Below are 24,899 nucleotides of genomic sequence, written 5' to 3'. Positions count from 1 at the left end.
GAAAATCAGAAGAGCGGAGGTCACACTACACTTTTCAGTTGTCCGTCATTTTGACTGAAAATATTCCGTCATGTTTATCCGGCAATAAAAATCGGGCTACTCTGTTTATGATGAACATATCTAACTTTTTTCTCCCATTGACAAAACAATGAAATAAATCAACTTAAATCAAAAGCCTCTCCTCAACCTCCTGGTTCGCATCTGGAGGAGAAATCTGCTAAAACTTTGAGCCAGTCCAGAGACGTTCAGTCCGAGTCCAGAGACGTTCAGTCCGAGTCCAGAGACGTTCAGTCCGAGTCCAGAGACGTTCAGTCCGAGTCCAGAGACGTTCAGTCTGAGTCCAGAGATGTTCAGTCCGAGTCCAGAGACGTTCAGTCCGAGTCCAGAGACGTTCAGTCGGAGTCCAGAGACGTTCAGTCCGAGTCCAGAGACATTCAGTCCGAGTCCAGAGACGTTCAGTCGGAGTCCAGAGACGTTCAGTCCGAGTCCAGAGACATTCAGTCCGAGTCCAGAGACGTTCAGTCCGAGTCCAGAGACGTTCAGTCTGAGTCCAGAGATGTTCAGTCCGAGTCCAGAGACGTTCAGTCCGAGTCCAGAGACGTTCAGTCCGAGTCCAGAGACGTTCAGTCCGAGTCCAGAGACGTTCAGTCTGAGTCCAGAGATGTTCAGTCCGAGTCCAGAGACGTTCAGTCCGAGTCCAGAGACGTTCAGTCGGAGTCCAGAGACGTTCAGTCGAGTCTAGAGACATTCAGTCTGAGTCTAGAGACGTTCAGTCGGAGTCAGAGACGTTCAGTCGAGTCTAGAGACATTCAGTCCGAGTCTAGAGACGTTCAGTCCGAGTCTAGAGGCGTTCAGTCTGAGTCAGAGATGTTCAGTCTGAGTCAGAGGCGTTCAGTCTGAGTCAGAGACGTTCAGTCCGAGTCTAGAGACGTTCAGTCTGAGTCTAGAGCGTTCAGTCCGAGTCCAGAGACGTTCAGTCGAGTCAGAGACGTTCAGTCGGAGTCAGAGACGTTCAGTCGAGTCAGAGACATTCAGTCCGAGTCCAGAGACGTTCAGTCGAGTCAGAGACGTTCAGTCTGAGTCTAGAGATGTTCAGTCGAGTCAGAGACGCGTTCAGTCCGAGTCAGAGACGTTCAGTCGAGTCTAGAGATGCGTTCAGTCCGAGTCAGAGATGCGTTCAGTCTGAGTCAGAGATGTTCAGTCGAGTCAGAGACGTTCAGTCCGAGTCTAGAGACGTTCAGTCGAGTCAGAGACGTTCAGTCCGAGTCTAGAGACATTCAGTCTGAAGTCAGAGAGCGTTCAGTCGGAGTCCAGAGACGTTCAGTCCGAGTCCAGAGACATTCAGTCCGAGTCCAGAGACGTTCAGTCCGAGTCCAGAGACGTTCAGTCTGAGTCCAGAGATGTTCAGTCTGAGTCCAGAGACGTTCAGTCTGAGTCCAGAGACGTTCAGTCCGAGTCCAGAGACGTTCAGTCCGAGTCCAGAGACGTTCAGTCCGAGTCCAGAGACGTTCAGTCCGAGTCCAGAGACGTTCAGTCGGAGTCCAGAGACGTTCAGTCCGAGTCCAGAGACATTCAGTCCGAGTCCAGAGACGTTCAGTCCGAGTCCAGAGACGTTCAGTCCGAGTCCAGAGATGTTCAGTCTGAGTCCAGAGACGTTCAGTCTGAGTCCAGAGATGTTCAGTCTGAGTCCAGAGACGTTCAGTCCGAGTCCAGAGACGTTCAGTCCGAGTCCAGAGACGTTCAGTCCGAGTCCAGAGATGTTCAGTCTGAGTCCATCCGACCTGATTTCCTTCAGAGAGACGAGTCTGGAGTAAACCTGACTTTATTTTAACTAAGATTTTACTGGTTTTGTTTAACACCTTCAGCTCCATTTAGACTTTTATTGTAACGCAGGATGAGTCGAGGGCAAATCTTCTGGGGATCCGTCTCTGCAGCTCGAGCAGCATCACGTGGAGCTGGCTGCGCATTCAGATCTGCATTTGTTCTGTATACATCTCATCATTATCCCTCTAGACCAAAGCAGCGGCCAGTAAAATTTTGTCCATATTTCTATTTGTGAAAAAGTGTTTGCCCTCTTCCCAACTTCAGCATTTCAAATCAAACCAGTTTAAAGAAAACTCAAAGACAAAATGCTGTTTTTAAATAAGACAGTGTGTGAAAAGTGTCTCCTGAACCTGATCATTTCTGCATCGTTGTTGTAATTAATTTGATTTTAATTTAATTTAATTGGAGGGTTTCTGAGCAGCTGCCATGTGTTGGAGCTGCAGGTGAGTTTGTGGGGAAAACTGTCAATTTTACTGCATTTTGTCAGTAAAACAGAGAATAATCGTAACTCCCATCATTATTTATAAATCTAAAAAAGAAAATTGAGCTAATCTGTGAAATATTGTTGGAAACAAATGCATCTTGCTTGGATCCGTTTCTATACATATTTCTGAGATGAGAGGGTGAAATAAAACGCAGGGTGAAAATTTGGCCAAACTGCCTTCAATACGTGAGACTTTTATTTCACACAACAAGCCAAGAGCCTCATTAAAACAAATCGTCTGTTTCTTTAGCCACACATGTGACCTTTTCCACTGCTGGGAATCTGTAGATTATTCTTAATTTTGAAGTTTAATACTTTTTCTTTTCTTCTAGAAAAAGCCGAGGCTCCAGTCACTTCCACAGCTACAGAACCATACATCATATTTTGGGTGTATGGATTTCTAATATCTCGGTACAGCAGTCAAGATGATGTACCAGATATGGACTCTGAGCACAAATCCACTGGATTCTTCAAGGATATTCAATATGGCTGCCACAAGACGTTTGAGCAGATTATTAAAATAGATCGCCTCCTCATGCTTTCAAATTACCGGTTGGGTTATTCAGGTGAGGTGTTACTTTTCTAACAAAAGGCTCAAACCCAAACCAACATGACTCAATTTAACTCATCAACGTTTTATTTCCCACTTTTACTCTGCAAACGTCACAAAGTAATTTTGATCATAAATTTAAAAGGCTTTTCTCTTTTTAATGTCTTCCACTACAAAACGTCGACAAAAACCAAACCAAACCTCTTGCAACAAAAACTGCACCTGTTATTTTAACATAGTAAAACCAATTAATGAGTAAGGAAGAGGATTAGGGCCAATCTCACAGATTAATCTGTGAGATTAAAGTCATAATTAAACTTTTTAAATGGCCCTAATCCTCTTCTGTAAATGAGTTATTTTCAGCTTCTTAGTATTTGAAAAAACAAAACCTGTTCAAGAAAATATCAAACATTTGTTCAAGAGGAAATGCTCTGTTAACTCTTAAATGTCATTTTATAATATGCCAGCAATAAAACTGAAAAAAAAAACACTGAAAATCCATATATTTTAGTTTTTATCACCACTTTACCTGGAATTTTAACAACCTCCCAAAAGTACCGGAGTGAAATTTTCCCAACTTCCCAAAGGTGCACAGACCAGCAGAATGTTCTGGGTAAATGAAAAACAGTTGATGGGGGTGTGATGGTGAGCTCAGGGCAATTAACCCCAAGTGTAATGTTTTTTGTTTATGGCCAACAAAAAGTCTAAACATGGAGCCGTTTTTTCCAAGCCGAGGGAGAAAGACCCAGCGAGGCGCGTCGGGCGTTGAGTCCTGCACCCAGAGCGCTGCTGGTCAGCAGGGAGCAGCGCCGCTTGCAGAAAGTCACCTTCCAGTCGATAAACGTACCATGATGCCCTCTGCGCCTCAGCAGACGCAACTCCACCTCATTTCTGTTGGTTTTATGAGAAAACATGGAAATAAATTCTCATCGGATGTTTGTTTTCATAGCTTGGTCTGGATGAACTCAGTGGAATAATATTTGTATTATGAAAATGTAAATATTAGGCATACAGAAGCATAGCTGTAATATTACAAATGAGCATTTACATAATTAAATTGCCCCCAAATAACACATTCAGCCTCTTAACTCACTTATTGTTGATTTCTCTTTTCATCCAAGCTGTTTGGTAAATGTGACCAGCCACGATAAAACATGAATCTACTTTAGCATTTTGAGTTATTTACAGACTGTCAAAGTGTGGAGTGTAAGTTTTCCAGTGACATCAAACAAATAAACTCAAAATGTTGTGTGCAATAATGCCAAATTAGAGCCATTTGTAATTTAGAAGAATAATAAAACAAAAATAGTAATAGAGTTACTTTGGCAGAAACAAAATTTAAAAAATGAATATTTAAATTAAAAAGATTAAATTCAGAGGCGGAGCTACGTCTTGGAGGCGGGGCTACGTCCACCCAGCTGACCAGCTCAATGGTTGCCATGGAGATCAAAGGATTTCTCATACAGGAATGGAAGAATCAAGGCAACTCCAGGTTTGTTTTTGAAGAGGTTTAACATTATGTAGAGCTAAAAAAATTAGATTTTACATGATAAATATATTTTAAATACTAAAAATAAGTCCAGAGCATTTTTGACAGAAACTGAGCATCACAGTTCTGCTTGATTACAGATAAAAAATCTGAAACTTCTTCAGAGTAGAAACTGTATTTCCATTCACACTTCAAACTTTCCACTTCTGCCACGTCTCTACCAGAACTGGGACGACGGTTTGTGACTTTTCTTGACAATGTGTCTCTGCAGCTCCTAACCTGGGTTCATTTCTATATTGTCTGCTGAAGTCGCAGCACAGCGGGAGGATTCTGGGGGAGGCAGCACAAAATGGAGCACAATTTCAGACTCCTTTCAATCTCTGGTGCTTTTGCTCTCAGTGAGCAGCAACCGGCTGGAGGAGGAGCAGCCAAGCACCAGCCCCAGCAGGAAGCTCTTACTATGGATGAAGAGGAAAAAGTTAGATGCAGGAGAAAATAGTAGCTATGGAGGAAAAGATCCTCCTGAGTGATTTTCTACAACACGAGCATGAAGGATGTTGGAGGGAGCGAGTGTCCTTGGCAAACCCAAAGCATTTAGCTCACCTGTCATCCCTCGACTCACTTACTTTCAGTCTAAATAGCTACTTCAGCAGCTAATACATTGCCCTGGGGTGACTGTTTGCTGCTGAGCACAATCCTGTGTTTGCTTTTAAAAGGCGAGAGCGCTGGCACATTAAAAATAACAGCCACTCTGTTTCTAGTGCATAATTGCTGTCCAAGGGGAGGAAAAGCAAAGAGAAAAAGGAGCAAAGAATAAAACAAAGTGTGAGGCAAGATATCATTAAGTGATAGATGCACTGAGAGGATGCAGTGAAGGAGTGGACCAAAGTCACTCTCCAAACTCCCATGGGGCGCCTGTGTTTGTAGGAACACCATTAGCAGCGATTAAAAAGCCATCGCCCTAACAGCTTGTGGACTGAATAATCACAGCGTCCCATTTCATGGATCCTGTCCTCCCATTTCCTGATGAGCGAGGGGAGTTGTTTGCTCTCACCTTGCGCTCCCATCAGGTCCTTGTAATTGCCGTTTCAGTGCATCGGGAGAGCTCATGATGGAGTCGGCGCTCGTTAAAGCCAGCGAGACTGGAGGCTGGAACCCGTTTCATTGTGGGCCACATTCAGATCTCCAAGGCGTCAGAACGTATCGACAACCCCGACAACATTCAGAACCGTCTCTGCATTTGAGAAGTTCTTCTAAAAATTAAATCATATCCAACAGTTTTTCCACATCAATCCCTCCAGAAGTTGTTTTTTTTTTTGCAACAAATTGTTAATTCAGAAATATTTGCAAGGGATTTTGCTAAATTTGCACTTATGAATGTAAATGTGACTTAATTACAGACTAGAAGTATAGAAGTAAATTATATCTCTTCAAACCTCTTTAAAATGTTCAATAAACTCACAATTATGCATAAAAAATGCTCAAAAAATTGACTCAATTTTGCACAAATTTCCACGATTGCAGTAAAACTGGAAGTTTTATGTAACCCTAAAAAATAAAAATAATTGTTGAATTTACTGTCTGTTGAAACATGAAGGAAGACGGCAGAGAGGCAGTGCAGTGCTGTGCCTCCCCTCTAGGGGCGCTGTGGCCCAGAGTGAATGCCCTTTGCTGCCTGTCGCCACTAGCTGTGGTTTTATTTTTTAAAGTATTTGGGTGAAAGAAGTTGGCAGTTTTGTTCTGGAGAAATATTAATCATTTCTTCATTATTTAACATATTTTGGTCAAATCAAGTTAACTGATTAAGATTTAATTGTTTCCACAGCTTTTGTTTTGTCGCATCATTCCCCTGCTAATAAATGCCTCATTGAGTAAATGTTTGATTTCACAGATCAAGTCATTTATCTCAGTATCCCTGCAAACTGATGCTCTAATAAACACTAACTTACTGTTTTAAACAACAATTCCTGCTGATCTATGTCTCACATTTCTATAAAAACGAAATTTGTATTCCCTGCGCTGGATAATGGGAGTTACATAGAACATTTTGAAGCAGGATTTATTAACAGAAACAGTTTTTAGATTCAGTGGAAAATATTAACTACGATTCACATGGATGATGGAGTCAACAGTTATTCCACTTTGTATTCTGCTCTATTTTTTATTTTTGTGGCAGAATTAAACAAATATAGCTTTGGGAGTTTAAACATGGAACCTTGTTGTTGGTCTCTAGCAGCAAAATCTAAATTAAGATTTTTTTCTCCAGCTAAGACAGATATTAGCAATGAGGAAGTTGCTTTCGGACACAAACACCAGTTTCTCTCAAGCAGCAGAGAAACTTTATAGAAGAAAAACACAAACAGAAAATGTTTTGGATCAAATTTCAGGTTTAAAGTAGCATTTCATGTAATGCAGCTGCTGTTCGATTGAGCCAATCTGCTGATGGCATCAAAGCAGCTGGAGTTCAATGCAGCAAAAGCTAATGGACTGTAACTGGAGTTACCATCTTTCATGCTCATCAAAGCATGGCCAGGTGCAGATAGTCTTCATATGTTGGGTGTTATTTACTTTCACAACAAAAAATAAGACTTTAAAAGGTTTACATGTGTCTGGAGAAAAACAAATCAGAAGGTTAAAATTTATTCACACCAGTAGAGTCTTTGAGGTTTTCCTTTATTTAAAGAAATATATTTTAGTTATTGGATTTAGTTTTTATCAGTTAACCCTATTTACTATAAAATTGTGGACAGAACGTTTTATTTTGTGTCTAACATGCGGTACGTAGCCCTCGTCTTCCTGGTTAGTTTAGATTTATTTGCCGGCTCTTTCTGTGAGATAAATGGTGAAATGCAGGGAAGCTTTTCCAGGGAGTTCATTAAACCAACCGGTTTTATGTTGAGGTTTGGTAATCCCAACATGCAAAAACCAAAAGGTTTCCCGTTTGTGAACTGGAAACCAGTTCAGCTCTTCACTCTTTAAATCCTTCCTGGCACAATAATAAGGCCAGCAGAGATCACATGTCACTGTAGCAGTTATATACTGTACACAGCAGACCTGCACTGTTTCATTCATACGGTAATAAACATAAATCAGGTCTAGATTATAAAATGTTCGGTCTGTTCCAAATGAAAGAACAAAGCTGAGATAAAATCCAGACGGCGTAACGAGGCGTCCTCCTCATTCCCTCTCGTGTTTTTGTAGCGTTCGCACCGCGCCGTCAGATTCCTGCAGTATTGATCTGCAGCGCCGCTCCACACACTCACTATAATTGAGCCCCATTTTGATGGCAGTGAGTTTAATGAGGTTGGCCGTGTCTATGGATTCCCTTCGGTTGATGAAAGGATGGATAAAAAGGGCTGGGAGAGTTCGGACCAGAAACAAAACGATTCCCACACGAGGCCGGTCCAACAGCGTTCCTGAACTCCGATCTATAAAAGCTTTTCTACAATCTTTTCTCTACGATGCATCTACTGATTTCTGCCACTACAGTTGTGAGAAGGAAGCAGAAAATCTTTGATATGTAAAAATACTGGAGTACATTACAGAAGAGCAGAAATACTTTGACACATTTTTACTCAAGTGAAAGTAGAAAGTAACAGCCAAAGAAATTACTCGAGCAAAAACGTATTTGATAAAAAGTCTAATCAATAAACTGGTCAAATTATAATTTAATATTTAAAAATGACATCAGACCATCCAGTGAGAGCAATCTGAAGGAGAATCTGTGACAATACATTTAATGTTTCCATCCAGACTGGACTTCAGCTAATTTATCAAGTAGAAATGTGAATTTAGTTGACATAATACAGAAAACATGCAGTTTTAAATTAGTCCATTACTGCATTTATTATGGACATCATTAGGATATGACAAAAAAAATCATCAAATAGCAGCAGCTTAACTAGAAGTCAATAAACTGGAGGCGTAAATTTAGGAACGCTAACAAAAACTTACACAACACTGGAGTGACAAACTTTAAATAAAAGTATTCATGACTAAATGAGGCGTCCAGCCTATAAATCAAACTGACTGACATGATGGAAAAACGTTAAAAAATATAAATATACACTTAATATATCACAGAATCACCTGAGCAGGAAAATATTATTCAATAGTTGTTTGACTGATGGGTTTTGTGTAACTTTGCAACAGTTTTTGGTTATTTTTTATGTATTAATGCTGTTTTGTATGCCGTCTCCGTTTCCCGGGACGACAGACAGAAATGATCATCTTGCTAAAAGCAGCGCATTTAAAACATATTGTACATTCATTAATACCCATAATCCCATTCAAATAAAGTGAATTTAATCGAAGGTTTTACAGTGCGCCACGTTCGACCTTGAAAATGCAGCCGGTTATTTTCAGAGCAGATGAAACATTTCTGTCCTGAAACTCTGCAGACTGATTGATTGGAGGGAAAATGGGCAATTTAAAAATCCAGCACATTTTTGAACCATTTGACTGAAGCATAGATTATAACATAAGAGTAAAGTTTTGGCTTGGCTCCACTTTCATTAAAGGTAAAAACATAAATGTACTTTAAATACACTTTCAGTTTCAATCATGTCTTTAAGGTCTGACCTGCAATATAAAGAGGAGCAACGTTGAGCAAAGAAAAGCTCATCCATTAGAAACACTTAAAAAAAAAAGATCTAAAGTTGAATCAAAATGAGATTCTGACATTATAGGATTAAAAAATATTTATAAAGAAAAGCATCAATGGATTCAAATGTTACATTCATCAAACTGTCAAATGACTACGACAAACAGCATGAATTAATCTACAAATTAGTCCTAGTGCAAATTTTTACGACTCAAAAATATTAAAGTCAAATCCTCACCAGGAGCTTCGGTTTCATCTGTCTCCGGGTTTTTGGATTTCTGCTGGTTCCCAGCTTTGGTTTAATTATGATTTTAGTTTAGAAATGAAATGAAAAGCACTGAAGGGAAATAATAAATTACTTCTGGAACATCATTTCCATGGAGGAAAAGGTAAAACTTGGCTCAAATGGACTATGCTAACAAAAATGCATTTGACGCCCCAGTCAGACTAATAAGGTTCTGAAAACTCGTTTTCATTGGATCGACGGTCGCATAATATCTGAAAGTGACTTGATGAGTTAAAGTATATTAAAGTTCACAGCAATAGAGGGAAAAACAAGAGTTTCATTTGTCTAAATAGGAAGGAAAACGGCTGTTTTCCCTGGGCAGAAAACCCCAGATCCTAAAATCAGATCGAGTTCTAACCCATTATACAAGGTTTAGACGTTACGGTCACATAACACATGAACAACTGGATTTGAGGAACTGGGAGGTTAAATCAGCACATCAACCTGCAGACAGAAGATCCACAAACCAGCAGCAACACCCAGGTAGCCGAAGCAACGTTGATGCAGACGTTGTCAAAGCAACGTCTGCATGAAAGGCAGGATCCAACATTCAGATGTTTCCTAAAACCACCTGACTGCCCTGGCGGCCCCCACCACCTGGACCCCACCACCTGGACCCCACCACCTGGACCCCAGCGGCCGGCCCTAACCGTCACCATGTTGCCCGTTTCCTCCGAGGCTGCAGACGCTCTGGAGATGGTCGGACCAAACTGCCACGTAAATCCCTGTTCCTGCTCATTTTTCTGCCTTTAGCAACAACTTTGAAGATATAAGTTGCTGCCTAAAACATCCAAGCCTCTAAGAGCTGCCATGATTAGGAGTCGGTCTTTACTCACAACATCTTGAAAAAGAAACAGGATTACAGCTAGTCCAAAGAAAAGTAATTATAAAGAGATTATAGTTAAAATAAAGAAAAAAATACAAATAAATTATAGCTAAAATAAAAAAAGACTATGGTTAAACTAACAGCAAAACAAGGATCACATCTCACGTAGCTGAACTTTTGGTTCCTGGATCTTGTAAGTTTTGAAGCTGCAGCTTATTTACAGGATGCAAACATTACAGTCATTTGGTTTCCGGTTATGAAGTCGAATCAGTACGTCTGGATAAACACAAATGGCTCCACTGCAAGCCGACAGACAGTTGCTGTTTACACAGCTCCCCTGCATTTCGCTATAGGTCACCAATGTCTTTCTTTCTCTCCCCGGTGTCCTTTCTTCCCCATCTTCCCATTTCCTTATCTCGCCTCATGCAGACAAAACCCACACACTGAGGCACACACACTGGTGGCGCAGTGAAAACATCTGTCCTCATGGGAGAACGTCCCGGAGGTCTCAGCCAAGAGCATGTGGGCTGATGAGGTGAAAGTAATCTAAATGGTGTGCTGAGCAACGATGGTAGCGCAAACTCTCATGGCAAATCATATCATCACACAAACCCATTGTGGCACATGGGCCTTTCCAGAGAGCGCCGTTCCTCCAGAAAGAGGGTGAAAGTGTTGAAAATGAGTTGCAGCTCCACTGAGATGGGGGCGGGGTTACTCGCTCTCTGCAATCTACGGTTTTCTCACCAGGGTCAGCGACGGAGCGATGGGAATTTAACAAACTGCCACAAGTTAAAATAAAGTCAGAAAAACAGCTTTATGTCCTGAAACTGGGGAGGAGCCAAAAGGGAACGGAGGAAAGGTTCAGGAGGTTTTCTCTTTCTGTGTGTGTGTGTGTGTGTGTGTGTGTGTGCATATTGGTAGATGTTTCTCTCATTAAGAGTTTTGTTGGTAAAGATGCTCTCTTGTCCCTGAGCTGGTTTCCAAAAGTGGAGCAAAGCATCTCCTGACACTAAAAGCATCTTGGGGGTAAATGCAGCTTGATTTGTTTCTCAAGGACAGGGTGACCTCTATCCCATCCACATAAAACACAATTAGAGCAAACAGAAGCGACTGCACTGCAAGAACAGGAAGCAAACATTTTATTGTGTTGTAAATTACAGCAACACAACATCAGCTTCATCGTTTGTCCTGCAGTGATCAGGAATTTTAATTATTTGGATGAGAAAAGCTGCCAAGGACATTGTAATCTCTGAGAAACCTGTTTAATTTTTCCCATTTTTACTCTTCTAAATGCAGATTTTTCTATTATAACAGAAAGTTTTCTATTATAATTGAATTTTGAAGAAATATCTGATTTCACGCCTCGTTTCTGCAGGTTTGGTTGAAAACTGAAGGTAAGAAGAACAAAACGCTTCACGGATTTTCCTCTCAAATAGATATCAGCTTTCACTTTTTGCTTAGGATTTTACATTTGTGAAATAATTCTCTCCATTTTTTACTTGTGGAAATACATTCCTTCTACAGTTTTACTAAATTTGGACAGTAAAGCACAAAGTGGATTTCTTTCCACAAAACAATAAAAAACTGGGCTTAAATTTCAACAAGCTAGTTTCCTAAAAACTACTGAAATTTTAAAAAGAGATTAAAAAACAACAGCCACTCTGTTGGATTGAACATAAAGAGGAATAAAATAAAAACGCCATATTTTATATAATAAATGTTCAGTTTGTGTCAGTCTGGTTGTGGCAGCTCAGGATCCTGATAGAAACATTCTGCCTTCGAATGCATCGATTAAAACTATAAATAAACAAATATTACCAAATTCACTCCCTCATTTCTTCCCTTTTTAAATTTTCACGTTTTACAAAATAAAATTATATGGTAAAAATATAAAGTTTCAACAATTTTATGAAAAAATCCTAAATTAGTCTTCTAGTTATTTCAATGTTTTTATTACAAATAAACAGGTTTGTAAAGCTGAATGTAAAGTGTGAATGTAAATTTCACTAATAATAGTAAAGTAATAAATTATACTGCAATTCAGCCTCGTTGAAATGTGTCGATTTCTAAATGTATAGAAATGCCCAACAGTAAAATTTAATTCCTTTACTGGGAAATAAATGCTTCAGCTTTGAGGTATTTATCATAAAATAAAATCTAGTCCAGTGTGAATATGATTAAAACATAACAAAAATAAGGAAAAAACACCATTTTCATTCCTTTGTTTTTTAGAAAACTATTTTTCCTTCATCCCAAACCGACTGATAAATTCATGAAGAACAAAAAACAATAAGAGTTTTTCAAACGACTGGAACCGTGGCCGTTTCCACAGCAACAAAGACAGATCTATTTATATATATATCTATATCTGTGTGTTTATATTAAAATTCATAAGGCTTGATAAGAGACTTCCTTTGCTGTGAAGAAAATAAAGTCCAAAACGTTCAGCCCAGTGTGAGCAGAGAATGGTTCAGTTTGATTTGCAAAGTTTATTTCATCAATTATCCATTTCAAAACTCAACAAGCTTTTTGGGAAATCTGTATTTTTGAGTCAGAAGTTGTTTCAGATAAATTTTCCTGATTAATACAGAATAACTGGAAAACTTTAAAAAATGGTTGTAAAAACAACACAGTAAAAACACTGCATGTTTAGTTTTTATACATTTTAGTAAAATATTGTCACACGAACGTTGCCATGTTGTTGATGCTGCAATGCATTCTGGGTAAATGACATCCAACGGTCCAACTGCTCTAGATCCGTCCGTCTATTAGCTACAGCTAGCTTACCAAAGGATTGTGTTTAAAAATAATAAATCGCTTAAAACCGAGTCAATAAAGAAGGTGGAAAGTTTCTCAGGCCTGCAGATCTACGTCCGCAGCCCTGCAGATATACGTCCGCAGCCCTGCAGATCCGCCTGCCTGCCTGCAGATCTACGTCCGCAGCCCTGCAGATCTACGTCCGCCTGCCTGCAGATCTCTCCAAATCTGTCCAGCAAAACCGTTGAGTTATGTTAAATAAATGTATTTATTTAGACATAAAATGCAGGAGACGGTGGAAGAGTTTGAGCCAAGGAGTCTCCTCTCAACGCCTGGAGCGAAATGTGAAGCGTCAGACTTCACAGTGCACACACATCAAACCTGAAGCGTCAGACTAAACAGCTCCACCTTCCACATTAGGAGGAACAAATAAAAAGAGTTAAGAGACCAAGATTTTCATTTCAGGTTGTGTGTAGTGAGTGAGAGGTCATTGTGGGGGAAACTTTAAATTGGTGAATAGTTTGTGATCCTCGGCCTGAAAAGGTTTGAGAAATGCTGATCTGTAGACATGAGTTTTAACCAAACTTTGATTTTAGGAGATATTTTAACTGGTTCTAGGATTAAAGTTAAAATAAGATAAGCTGAACTTATCTTTCATTTCCTGGATAAGGACGTTGCATTTCCCTGCAACAGTTTTAGAAAGAATAAAGAGCAAACCCAACACGGCGCTCACATCTTTTGCTTCTTGCTCCCCCAGTCCTAATTATTATCAGGAAGGTGAAGGGAGAAACGCTCCTCCGTGTTTTGAGCCTGCGTCACCAGAAAGGTGTTTTCCTGCAGGCCGCCCTGACCCGGCTGCAGCACGGCGGCTGCAGCACGGCCGACTCCGAGGCGCAGCTGGTCTCTTATTAGCTCTCCAAGTGCTTCAGATGCACGGCTAATGGAAAAGAGCCGACCAACTCCCAGTCCTTTCTTAGTCAATAACCAGGCCTGATGGAGCATCGACTGCAAGCCTGACTGAATCGACCAAACCTCCAGATTTTGCTTTTTGTAAAAACGTTCATTTCCAAAACAAGCTCATAAAGGAGTTTCTGATTTGCTCATGTTTTTTTTAAATCATTCACAAAACACTGCTAACTGTTGCCTCATGATCATTCCTGATAAAAGTTGGTGTTTTGTAGTTTGAATTATCTGTAACTCCTTATTCACCTGCCTGAGCAAAACAAACTGGACAATCAGTTTGTTTTGCTGATTTTAACTTCACAGCACCATTTATCACACATTTTGGTTTTTATTTATTTTGTAACGCTTGTTGTGCCTCACCAGGTCTGGAACCTTTCACCTTTAATTTCACTTCTGGTTTCTAAAAAAACTTTTTTCAAATAGTTTTTTAAAAAACTTAATGTTTGCTTTTTGTTCGCTAATCTTCAATAAACACCCGATGCCTTTACAAAACTGCTACATGTATGAAAAGTGCCTTTGAAAAAAAATGCCTGCCACACTTTCTAGATTTAATTTGTAAAATGTTTTGAAAACAAAACTTTTTTCTGCCCTTTTTGCAATTAAGCACTAATTGTTCTGGTGAGTCGCATAAAATCCTGATAAATTTATTTAACTAAATAAATCAAATTTTAATGTGTGTAAATCATTTCCAGGGTCTAATTAATTCAAAGTGAAGTGTGTTTTTTTACCGATGACCGTTCTGTTGTTCTCCCGGCCAGTTTTTCTGCCTCAGGCTTTCCTCCTTTTCTACCTGAAGGTCAGCAGATCCCCACAGCCAAAACACAAATAACAATCTAAATAATCTAAATAATCATTTTTGATTTAGATGGTCTGAGTTTGGTTTTCTCATGAATCTGTTGCTCAGCCAAATATTTGTCCTCCTGGTGCTTCAGGACGTCAGAATGAGCAGGAAGCAGGTTAATGGCTTTGAATGCCAACAGAAAAGAATAAAAATGTTAGAAACTCAAAGTGATTTTCACGGCGGTTTGTTAACGAAGGAGCACATTTCTGCCAAAAATGTGATTAATCTGAAATGTTCTAGGTTGCGTAGAAAGTTGTGTCGATGGAAACAACCCGAGTTTCTTGTTTGTTGTTTTCATGAAGCCAAACCTGGTTTTGTTTCCCCCCTGAGGGGAGAGCAGCTGCTCACCTTCACACAGGTGAGACGGAGTGTTAAAGTAAAACAGGATGCAGCAGGCAAACAAGTCAATCTGTTAAAATAAAACAAAAACAGAGGTCACTGGGATAACTACAGAAAGAAAACTTCAGATTTACAACTTTATCATCATAAATAAATCCACATCATCTCTCTCTCTCTCTCAGAAAAAGAGAAAACTGTTTTCAGGGACATTAAGAGACGCCGACGTGACGAAGCTTTCTTCAATTTGACTTTGGTTTTGTCAGCCACCTGCCGAGTTTTCTCACTCCTCTAATGCGGTTTTTATTCATTTTCTTTTTATGAGTGATTTAGTTTTGTTACCGTCCCTCCTGTCGAAGCTCATCATCATCATCATCATCATCATCATCATCATCACAGGTTTCCTCCCACCGCCGTTCGTCCTGCTGACGTTTTCCCTCCAACAGACCAAAGGAGAGTCTATCGTCACGACCAGACCTCATGTCTGAGGGCTTAAAGGCACACTTCAGTTTGAGTGTGTGTGTGTGTGTGTGTGTGTGTGTGTGTGTAGGTGCGTGTGTGTAGGTGCGTGTGTGTGCGTGTCAGAGGAAAAGCGGTGAACGGTGCAAAGTTGAAATATGTGGACATAAAATGTGAGGAATAAACTTTGAGGTTCAAGAGGTTGATGAGTTGGGTAGTAACTAGTTACATTTACTCAATTAGTTACTTCAGTAACTTTTTAAAGTATTTATTTGTACTTTTACTTGAGTCATTTTATTATGCAGTATTTCTACTCTTTGGCTACGTTTACATTAAGCTGTAGATTCTGTTTTAATTTAATTATATTTGTTATAAGTTGAGACAAAAACAGCTGAAAGTTTAAGGTTTTTGTTGTGCAGGTGTTCTGAAATGATTTTCGCCCCCTGCTGTGATTCAGCGCCGTGTTTTCTGCAGGATTTCTCTGTGATTATTAAAGCGACTGCTGTTTGATCTCAGTTTGCCTCTTTGGCATCGGCAGTAATATTCCAGTAAAACTGGTTCAATAAGACAGCTTGGCTCTACAGGGGATGGGAAACTTGTTTAAATTTTGTTTTTGGCCGACTTTTAAAAATAAATATAGAACAGAAATGGTAGTCTTTAGCCACAATCTCAGCCAAGTGAATGAACCTCTATTTATTCACTTGGCTGGGATTATTTATTCCACTAAAACTTCAACTTTCCCTCAAATGACGCTCACTGGCTTGTTTTTTAAAATCCCTCACCAACTCTCTAATTGGTAGAAGTGAGGCGCTGCAGCTCTGAGCTCCACAGTCTGACCTAATCACCTGAACGCACCGTGAAGTCATTAATCAAAGCAGCACTAAATCAGACAGACAGCTCCTCTAACAATAAGTTATAAGTTTCTGATGGGGGATTTTGTCCAGCGGAGGTCAAAGTGCATCACAATCCAGCTTTTCTCCATAAATATTAGTATCTGTTTACAGAAACACCTCTGCTGGTTTCCCAGTAAATAATGTCAATTCTGTCTGTCAGTTTTTAAACTGGCGGTTATTAAATGTGAGGAAAGTTTAAAACTCTGCAGAGCTCTGAATGATTTACTGAAGTTAGACAAACTGGAACTAATGAAATATGTGATACCACGAAAGAAAAGGTGAATAATTTTATTATTGTACTTTATTACGATACATATTATGCCACAGGACTGTAGATGTTGGTCTGCAGCTGTGCTGAATGCGACATGACGATGCGGTGATCAGCGCTGCGCCCCCTGCTGGCTAACTGCATCTTAACACCTAAAATAAAATGACTTATGTTGGGCTATCAACTGCCTGAAAGAAGATTGTTTTTGCCAAAGCAACTCAAGTCTCTTAATTTTATTATGTTTCCAAATTAGAAATAGCACTACAACGTTATTAGTGCACACAACACTTGTAGTAAAGAGCTTTTTGATTTCAGAGATGTTTTCAAACATGGGAAAGCTCTGAATCCATAAATTCAGAATCGCAATAACTCAAAACGCTTCCAGTCGACTTTTTCATTGGTTTATTGTCGACAGTCACATTTACAAAACAGCGCCACCTTTCCCATTAGAACGAATAAAGACAGTGAGTTAATGTCGTGTTACTGCAGGGACATTTTAAGATTAGGTGGTTCCTGAGTACCAAGTGGGGAAAGTGATCCTCAGCCTGAAGACGTTTGAGAAACAGCGCTGTAGCAGAAGGACAAATGGGAAGGTGCAAAAAGAGGCTAAAAAGAGCAACATTGTGATGCCTGGGTGACAGGGTGTGTGCAGATCTGCAGATCTTCCAGTCTGTGTCTCTGGCTTTTTAAAGAACAAACTGAGGTGAACTGGCAACAGAAACCATCCTGCAACAACACACCTGAAACATTTAGCTCTGCAGAGACCTGGCAACAAGAACTTTGATTGATTCAGGTGTTCATGAGAGGAGCTGCAGACGCTCCTAAACTGTCAGTCTAAGAGTCCCATTGGTTCTGGCACTCAGATATGCATCAGATGCATCAGTCATGAAGAAATAGTTCAGAAAGGGGGGTAATGACTCAACGTATTCAAACAAATGTGAAAAAGTACGAAATTGGGACTTCCAGTTTGAACGTCAAGCCTAAGAAATAGAAAAGTTAACCCCATTAAAACGACTCAGGCTTTTTTGTGGAGGCGAATAAAAAGGAAGAGAGTGAAAAACACCCAAACCGACGCCTCAAAGTGGCAAAAAAACTGAAGTTTAAAGTTGGGAAAAATACAGCTAGCATCTCAGCTAATGCTAATCGCTATTCACTCCAAACCTGCACATTTTATGACTCAAGAAAAGCAAAAAGAAACTGTAGCAATATGAGTGAATTGGACAGTTGTCCAGGAAATAATGTAGAACTGTGTCCAATGAAGGAAGAAATGCTGGAGGTGAAACTGGAGCGGCGAATCAGAACATCATTCAATGCTCCAAATATCTGTTCTTACTACTGTGCCTCAAAGCAACACATTTCTTACTAAATATTCCAAATAGGCAACCTATCATCATGCTCCCTTCACCGGCAATTTAGGTTTCTTAGACCTCTGCGAATGTTTACATCCAATAAATACCCCAGATTCATTTAAAGTGTGCACTCCCATCCAGATCACAAGCCTGACAAAACAACAACCTCTCCAGCTCAAGGTCAGGGGGATAATTTCCTTTTCCACTGCCCCACATGAGCTCTCTGCCATTTGCTCGGTGCCTCTGCCTTCAAAGCCTGCAATGATTTCTTGGAAGCAAACATGGGTGTAATCAGCACTTGTCATGTGGAGAGTCCGGATCACTGGTTCAACCTTCTCTCGTATGCTCTCAACTATTAAATCTGCAGCTACACCAAATTATGAGCTTCTTATAAATGTCACACACAAACAAAGTATTGATTTCTTTGGAAATGTCACATAAGACCAACGGAGAGAACAGAGTGTTTTCACCTGCACTGGGTTTCTCACTAAACAACGGTGGATTTCTGCTTTCCTTTCCCCAACAGAAACATTCCCAGGAAATGTTTGCTGCAGGGTTAGGCTTTTGCTCAGGAAATATACCCGAGATGCACCTAAACATAAAAGGAAATAATTCACTGTAAGCTCATAATCCTGCTGCAGAGGAAAGTTTATCCTTCATAACACAGGTTAAGATCTTTTTTAAGGTTATTTTCTTAATAATCACAAATGTGTTATGAGAACAATGCCTTTGGTTTTACAGTTCCCCTCTGTCAGATTTAGCAAAGCAGAAAATAAAAATGCAGCAAAGCTACGTCAACAAGACCTCACAAGATAAATTCAAACCAGTTTTATTGGTTTAGTTTCTGCACTACTAACTTGTTTACAGCCATTTTAAAGAGCCGATGTTATGTGATTTCCAGGCTATCATTTTATAAAACAATCAAGTAACCATGTTACCTTCCTATAAAAGGCAACATGGTTGATTTATGAAGCATTTTATACCAAATGCTATAAAAGTGCATATGGTATAAGAAATAAAAATGTTGCTTTCTGACTTAATGCCTTGAAATTGGGTCTCTGTCTCTTTAAGAAGCTCCTGCTCATTCTGAAGCTCCGCCTACAGGAAGTCATCACAACATCGGGGAGAGATGCAGCTCAGAGGAGGAGCTGTGCCTCGAAGGCGGGGCTAGGTCCACCCAGACGTTTTACACAACTAATGACTCCTTTATATACTTTTAATATACATTTCCTTTAAACCGGGAAATGTTCTTCAGCTGACAGAAGGCCGACTTTGTAACCGTCTTTATGCAGGCTGACCTGATCTCAAAGGTCAGATCAGGCTGCCCTTTGAGATCAGGTCAAAGGTCAGCCTGATCTCTAGTTTCCAGCTGTAATAACTGAAGCTGTGTGTTGACTAGACCGTTGCTCTTCAATAACGTCAGTTTCTGTTCAGCTGGAGGAAGTGGTGGCACATCCACCCGTTGCTACACGTAGAGAAAACAAACGCATCTGTTCTAAATTGACACATTTCAATGTGGCCTCTTCTCCACAACAGCAGTTTTCAATTTAATGGATAAAAAATCATGTTCATCATCCCTCAAGAGACCTGAGCATTTAGACGGTCACATAATCTGCTGGGAGTGTTGAGTAGTTAAAGGCTGTTTCTGTGTTTTCAGGGTCAGTAAGAGGCCACAGCGACTCACCTGGAGAGAGCACAGGTGTCACTAATAGCATTAGTGTTGGCTCTTTGCTGTTCAAGTGTTTCTGTGAGCACTGACAGTGTGACTGTGACCCGCAGGAGGAAGAATACCAACCTGTGACTTCATTATTCACACCTGGGCTTTTCTTTCCATGACATGACACAAATTTCACCTCAGAATCAAAAACATTATTTCACCGTTTTCACTGCAGATAAATCTGCTTAATATTTTCCCACTGAGTCAGTCTGAACTGTATTAATGCGAGATGAAAGATGAGGACTTTTCAGGATAGCAACAATTACTGAATACTGTTACAAAGGAAAGTGCGATATAATTGATCCCTAGTCTACCGGCTAACCGTGGTGATGCTTGTTGACGTAACCGTCCGACATCAATACAGAGCAAGCGGGAAGCAGCGCGGAGTGGAGCGCAACAGAAGACCTCGTTAAAAAGGCAGATGCAAAACCGTAAATTATCTGGACCTGGTTTGGGTTTGACCCGTTTCAGCCCGACGCTCAGAAGGAGCGCGGCAGATGTCACGGTCAGACTAACTACAAGTTCCAGTCGCAACACCAGGAAGAAACGGCGGGATTCAACACAGACGTCCATTACATTAAAGTTATTGTGTTTCTATATAGAGATATATTTTTAATTTATTTATTTAGCTTTGATTTAATCAGGTAGTCGTGAGATTAGGCTGCTGCCCATCATTGCTAGATCTCCCTTAAAATTAGATTTTTTTTTAAGGGAGATCTAGCAACATAAAACAAAAGTTACAAACATTACATGATAAAATCCACAAAATAGTATTAAACAAGTTTAACACATTTATATACATTCTACTCAATCAGTACAGGATGTTTCCCCCATTTCTATTGCAAGTTTTACACAAATCATATTGTAAAATATATCACCACCACCCATCACAATATATATGGTGTTATGAATTTTATGCCATATTGCACAATCCTACTGTCACAGAAGATGTGGGAGAAAATGTGGCTGTAAAAGGAACAAAGCTGAGCAGCTAAAAGCACCAGAATAGTCGTTACACTGAATCAGACCAAGTAAAGATTATCAACTTAATTTCTGCCTTTTGGTTAACTATGCAGCATTCAAACAAGGTGGAGTCATGTTAATGAATATATTAGTTATATTTCCATTAAAATGTAGTTTCCTTTTTGAAAAATAAATCAGAAAATGTAACTTTTCCTTACTTAGTTTAAAGTGGAAATCTTCTGTTTTTCTATGGGTTCATGTTTATCTGAGGGGACAAATAAATCCAAATCTTTCACAGCATCTCATTTCCACCAAGTCAACACAAAAAACTGTATATCATACTAATAATCTAAAATTCAAACAATCTCTTTGCTTATCGTCTCACGTTTGGTGAAAGTATAATTAACCATAAAACCTCCAATTAACTCACTGCTATCTTAAAGTAAAGGAATCATTGGCTGAGCACATTTTTGCCAGATCTGAAGAATTTTCTTAAACACTGCTCATAAATGATTCACCATCATTTGCTTTTAGCACCAAAGAGAAGAAGAGCGAAAAGACAAACACGTTGGGTCAACAAAGAAACTGGATCACCTATTTCTGAACTTCTGCAAAAGAGATGGCCTTTTTTATTATCTTTGAAAAAGGACTCCAACTAGCTGAATAATTTTGCTCGGGTAATGTCGGACTAGCGATGTGAGTGTGTGTATAACAGAGCAGCTTTAGCCCCAGGCAGGCAGCCCGTCTCGGTCCGATTTAACAGAACACAGCAAGGTGATTGCTCACCTTCATTTGTCCCTCAAAAGCATCACAACAGTGTGTACACACACACATTTACACATGAAGCTGGAGTCAGAGAAGATGCAGAGAATAACACCCACCAACTTTTATTTGGAGGGTTAAAAACGAGCCGTTAGCATAAAACAGCAGAACTGAGGGAAGGTTGTAAAGATTCCTGTAATGATTCGAGTTTCACAATTATAAAAATTATTTGAGGAAATCTACCTGCTTGGCTTAGCGCACCGTGTTCCAGCTGGTGATTATTTGTGTTACGCAACACTCTCACTTCCACCTCTGAAGTGTTGACTAATGCTAAGAGCTAGCAGCATAACTTGTCCAGTTTTCAAGTTCGGTCCGGGGGATTTCATTGATTCATGATCAATCCGGTTTTTACTGTTTTCGGGGGAAATGAGTGAAGCGATGAATGGAAGATGGCAGCCTTTCTCCTTCTGGAGCTGCTGCCTGGTGGCTGTTCATACAGGAGAATGCAGGCTGAACGCAGCGGGCTGCTGCAGCTGGTGCTTAGCATAGATGTAGCTTTACCGACAAACCGGAAAATAAATTTCCTCCCATCCCGGTTACAGCAAATGGGCAGCAGAGCTGTACATAGCTGGTGGATGTTTTCTGTGTGCGGTGAAGCTGCCAAATGTTGTGGCAATAAATGTTTTGGCAAAGTGAAAGTTCATCTATTAAACTGATTGAAAATTTCAAACAGATACTGTAAAATTACATTTCAACTAGGCAAGATAATTGCTTTAATTTTTAGTTTTTCTTGTTTTTACTTTTTGTCTGTTTGGAATAAAATAAATGTCGAGTTTTAAAGTAAAAACTAAATTCAGACAGTTATATTCATTTTTATCTTGCAGCATTTTAATATCACTGTTCTGAGAACATTAAATAAGCTCAGTTCAGATGCCTGCTATCTTCAGATAGTGTTTGCTGTGTCTGCATAAACTCATATATTTTATCATACAGCGTATAATATATTCACAAAGCTTTCCTAAAATCTCTTGTTCAGCTGCAATCCTTCAAAAAGAAATCCAGTTTACTTTTGTGAAAGTGGATTGATGCGAAACATTTTTTAGTGCTGCATATTTTTTCAAAACTGACAAAATAAACTGACGGATGTTCAAACAATTCATGCATGGAAAAGCTTATAAACAGAGTCACCTTCACACAGCTGATGGAGATAAAAACACAATCTGAAAATGTCATCTCTCCTTCGTTATTGAAGACAATGTTTCACAGCAAAAGACAAACTACATCTTAGCAGCACAGACTCATATAGGAGCAAAATAAAGAATATAAATTCACATTTTACAGTCACCATGTAGCAGAGGCCTAGTCAAAGCAGCATGGTGGGGAAATGCAGTGATAAAACCAGACTGACAACCTCCCATCATAACTGTGCATGAGGGGGTGTCGTCTTTTAACTGACATAAAGGCTGGGCTGAAATCACACACCGACTCACTTGTAAGTTGAAATTGTTGCCTCGGGGCTCTGCATTCATCCATCAATCCAAAGCCACATGCATGTAATTTTCCCCTTAGAGTGAAAGCGAGAAAGACAGAAAAAGTAGCAGTTAAATCCCACACTCTCCACTAGGTCTTAATATAGGAATATCTTGTGGTTGCTAATGGTGAGATCTCATATATCCTGTTTAAAATTTAACTAAATAACTGAACTTTTAACATTAATTTGTTTCACAAATTTTTATTCTCTGTGAAGAGAGAAAACTGTGCTCAGCAGAAAAGGTGTGGAAGCCTTCAGAGAAGAGTGAACATCAGTGTTTCTGCTGAAGTTTCAGAAGAAGTGGCCGACGGGCCTGTGCAGAAAACCTGGAAGGAGCAATGCCTTCACTTAAAACAAACCAACTAATTTTAACTCATTTCTTTCATAACAAAAGAACCATGAAGATTTAAATGGAAATTGACAAAGAAGCTTTAACTTTTAACAAGAAAAGTGAAGTTAGAACGATGTTTTTCATGCAACACAAGGAATGTAATGAAGCTAATTTGGGCTGCAGGGAGTCTTGAGCAGCAGGAAAGAGCAAGAAGCTGGAAAACTAAATATGTTTGAATGCAGACATATTTCTGAATCATTTCCTTCCCAAGTCATCAGCATTAGCCAACCTAAAGGCCTGAATCAGCATTCAGTACCAATCTTATGACGCTCACTCATAAAGGCAGCTTGTTCAGTTATGATTTCAGCCCATTAGAAACTAAATTCATGTGTCAATTATCCCACCATCTGAAATACCTAAACAGCAAGTTTAATAAAAAAATAAATAAAACAATGAGCACAACATAATTTTTTGTCATTCAGTGTAAAGATGCCATTTTTGCTCCTGCATCAAATTTTTATCTTATTTTATTCTTTTTGCTGTGAAGGTTGAGACTTTTAAATGCTGATGTAAAGTTTATAACTATTTCTGTAAATATTAATAAATACATTTTTAAAAATCCCACAAAAATTTCAATTTGGGTTCAAATTGATATTTGAAATTCTGAAAATTTGGATTTTTGGTCTGGACTTTTAATATGGAGGGAACCAAATAACCCACATTAGAAATCTTCCGTCATTTTATTTTTTAAACTAGCTTTTTAATTGTTATTTTGGACAAAGTCTTTATTTTTGACTTGTGACTACTAGAGCTTTATACATCTTAAATCTGGGCAACAGCTTCATCAATATATGATCAAAGTATTGAGTCCATTTCATAACTTCAGGGTAAAGCTCCATCAAAATAAACAAAAACAGATAAAAAGCACAAGCAGCAGATGTCTATCTGGACACTGAATGCCGCGCAGCAGAATGAGCCATAAAAATGTCAGTTTGGATGTAAAAACGATGAAATTAGATAAAAATAAAACCAACAGATGAGCCTGAAGGAACACCAAGGTGCCGCAGTGCTAGCCAAAAACTCAATGCAATGTGTCGAGTTAATACAGACTATTCAAACAAAACCATATGCTAATAAAACTTTAACAACTACATAACACCAAAAATAGACAGCAGGGCAACATTAAACACATTATACTTACAGGACAGAAGCTCATCAAGTCCTCAAATGGCGGAGTAATATCTGAGAGGTAATCAGGTTTATTGGAAACAACGTCCACTTGGTGCCAGATTACCAGTTTTAACCAAACATAACCAGAAAAGCTTTGTTAGCAAAGTTAATTAAACAAGGGTTTCATCAGGTCTTCGGTTCTATCCTTCCCAAACCCGTCCAGAGCTGGAGATGTTTCATTAGACATTATTCACAACACCTGTGCAGCTGCAGCGCAGGAAACAGTTTTAAAATAAGATTTTTTAAAAGGTTTTTGTCATTCATTGTGGTTTAATGTTTTAGTTTTGCTTATAAAGAATAAATCCGTATTAGCCCTCAGGTTGTGATGTAATATTGAAGCCGGGGGGATTAAAGGGCATCATTTAATAAATTCTGCCTAACAGACTGTGGTGTGCCGCGTTTTGTTATATTTTGTTTGGTAGCTAATTTATTTATTA

At 39.4% G+C, this 24,899-nt stretch overlaps 1 long non-coding RNA gene across 2 annotated transcripts; it reads right to left on the bottom strand.

Moving 5' to 3' along the window:
• Positions 1–3,195: 3,195 nt before the first annotated feature.
• Positions 3,196–24,599, bottom strand: LOC122844680. 2 transcript variants are annotated; one of them, XR_006372911.1, is made up of 3 exons: positions 24,434–24,599; positions 22,861–22,934; positions 3,196–3,749 (listed from the first exon to the last, which is right to left on the bottom strand). It is a non-coding gene; the product is annotated as an uncharacterized LOC122844680 (long non-coding RNA). The 2 variants fall into 2 exon arrangements; XR_006372912.1 differs by lacking the exon at positions 3,196–3,749 and adding an exon at positions 4,485–4,677.
• Positions 24,600–24,899: the final 300 nt, after the last annotated feature.

This window comes from Gambusia affinis, linkage group LG15 (assembly GCF_019740435.1).
Source record: "Gambusia affinis linkage group LG15, SWU_Gaff_1.0, whole genome shotgun sequence".
NCBI lineage: Eukaryota > Metazoa > Chordata > Actinopteri > Cyprinodontiformes > Poeciliidae > Gambusia > Gambusia affinis.
This window is presented reverse-complemented; position numbering and strand designations above follow the sequence as displayed.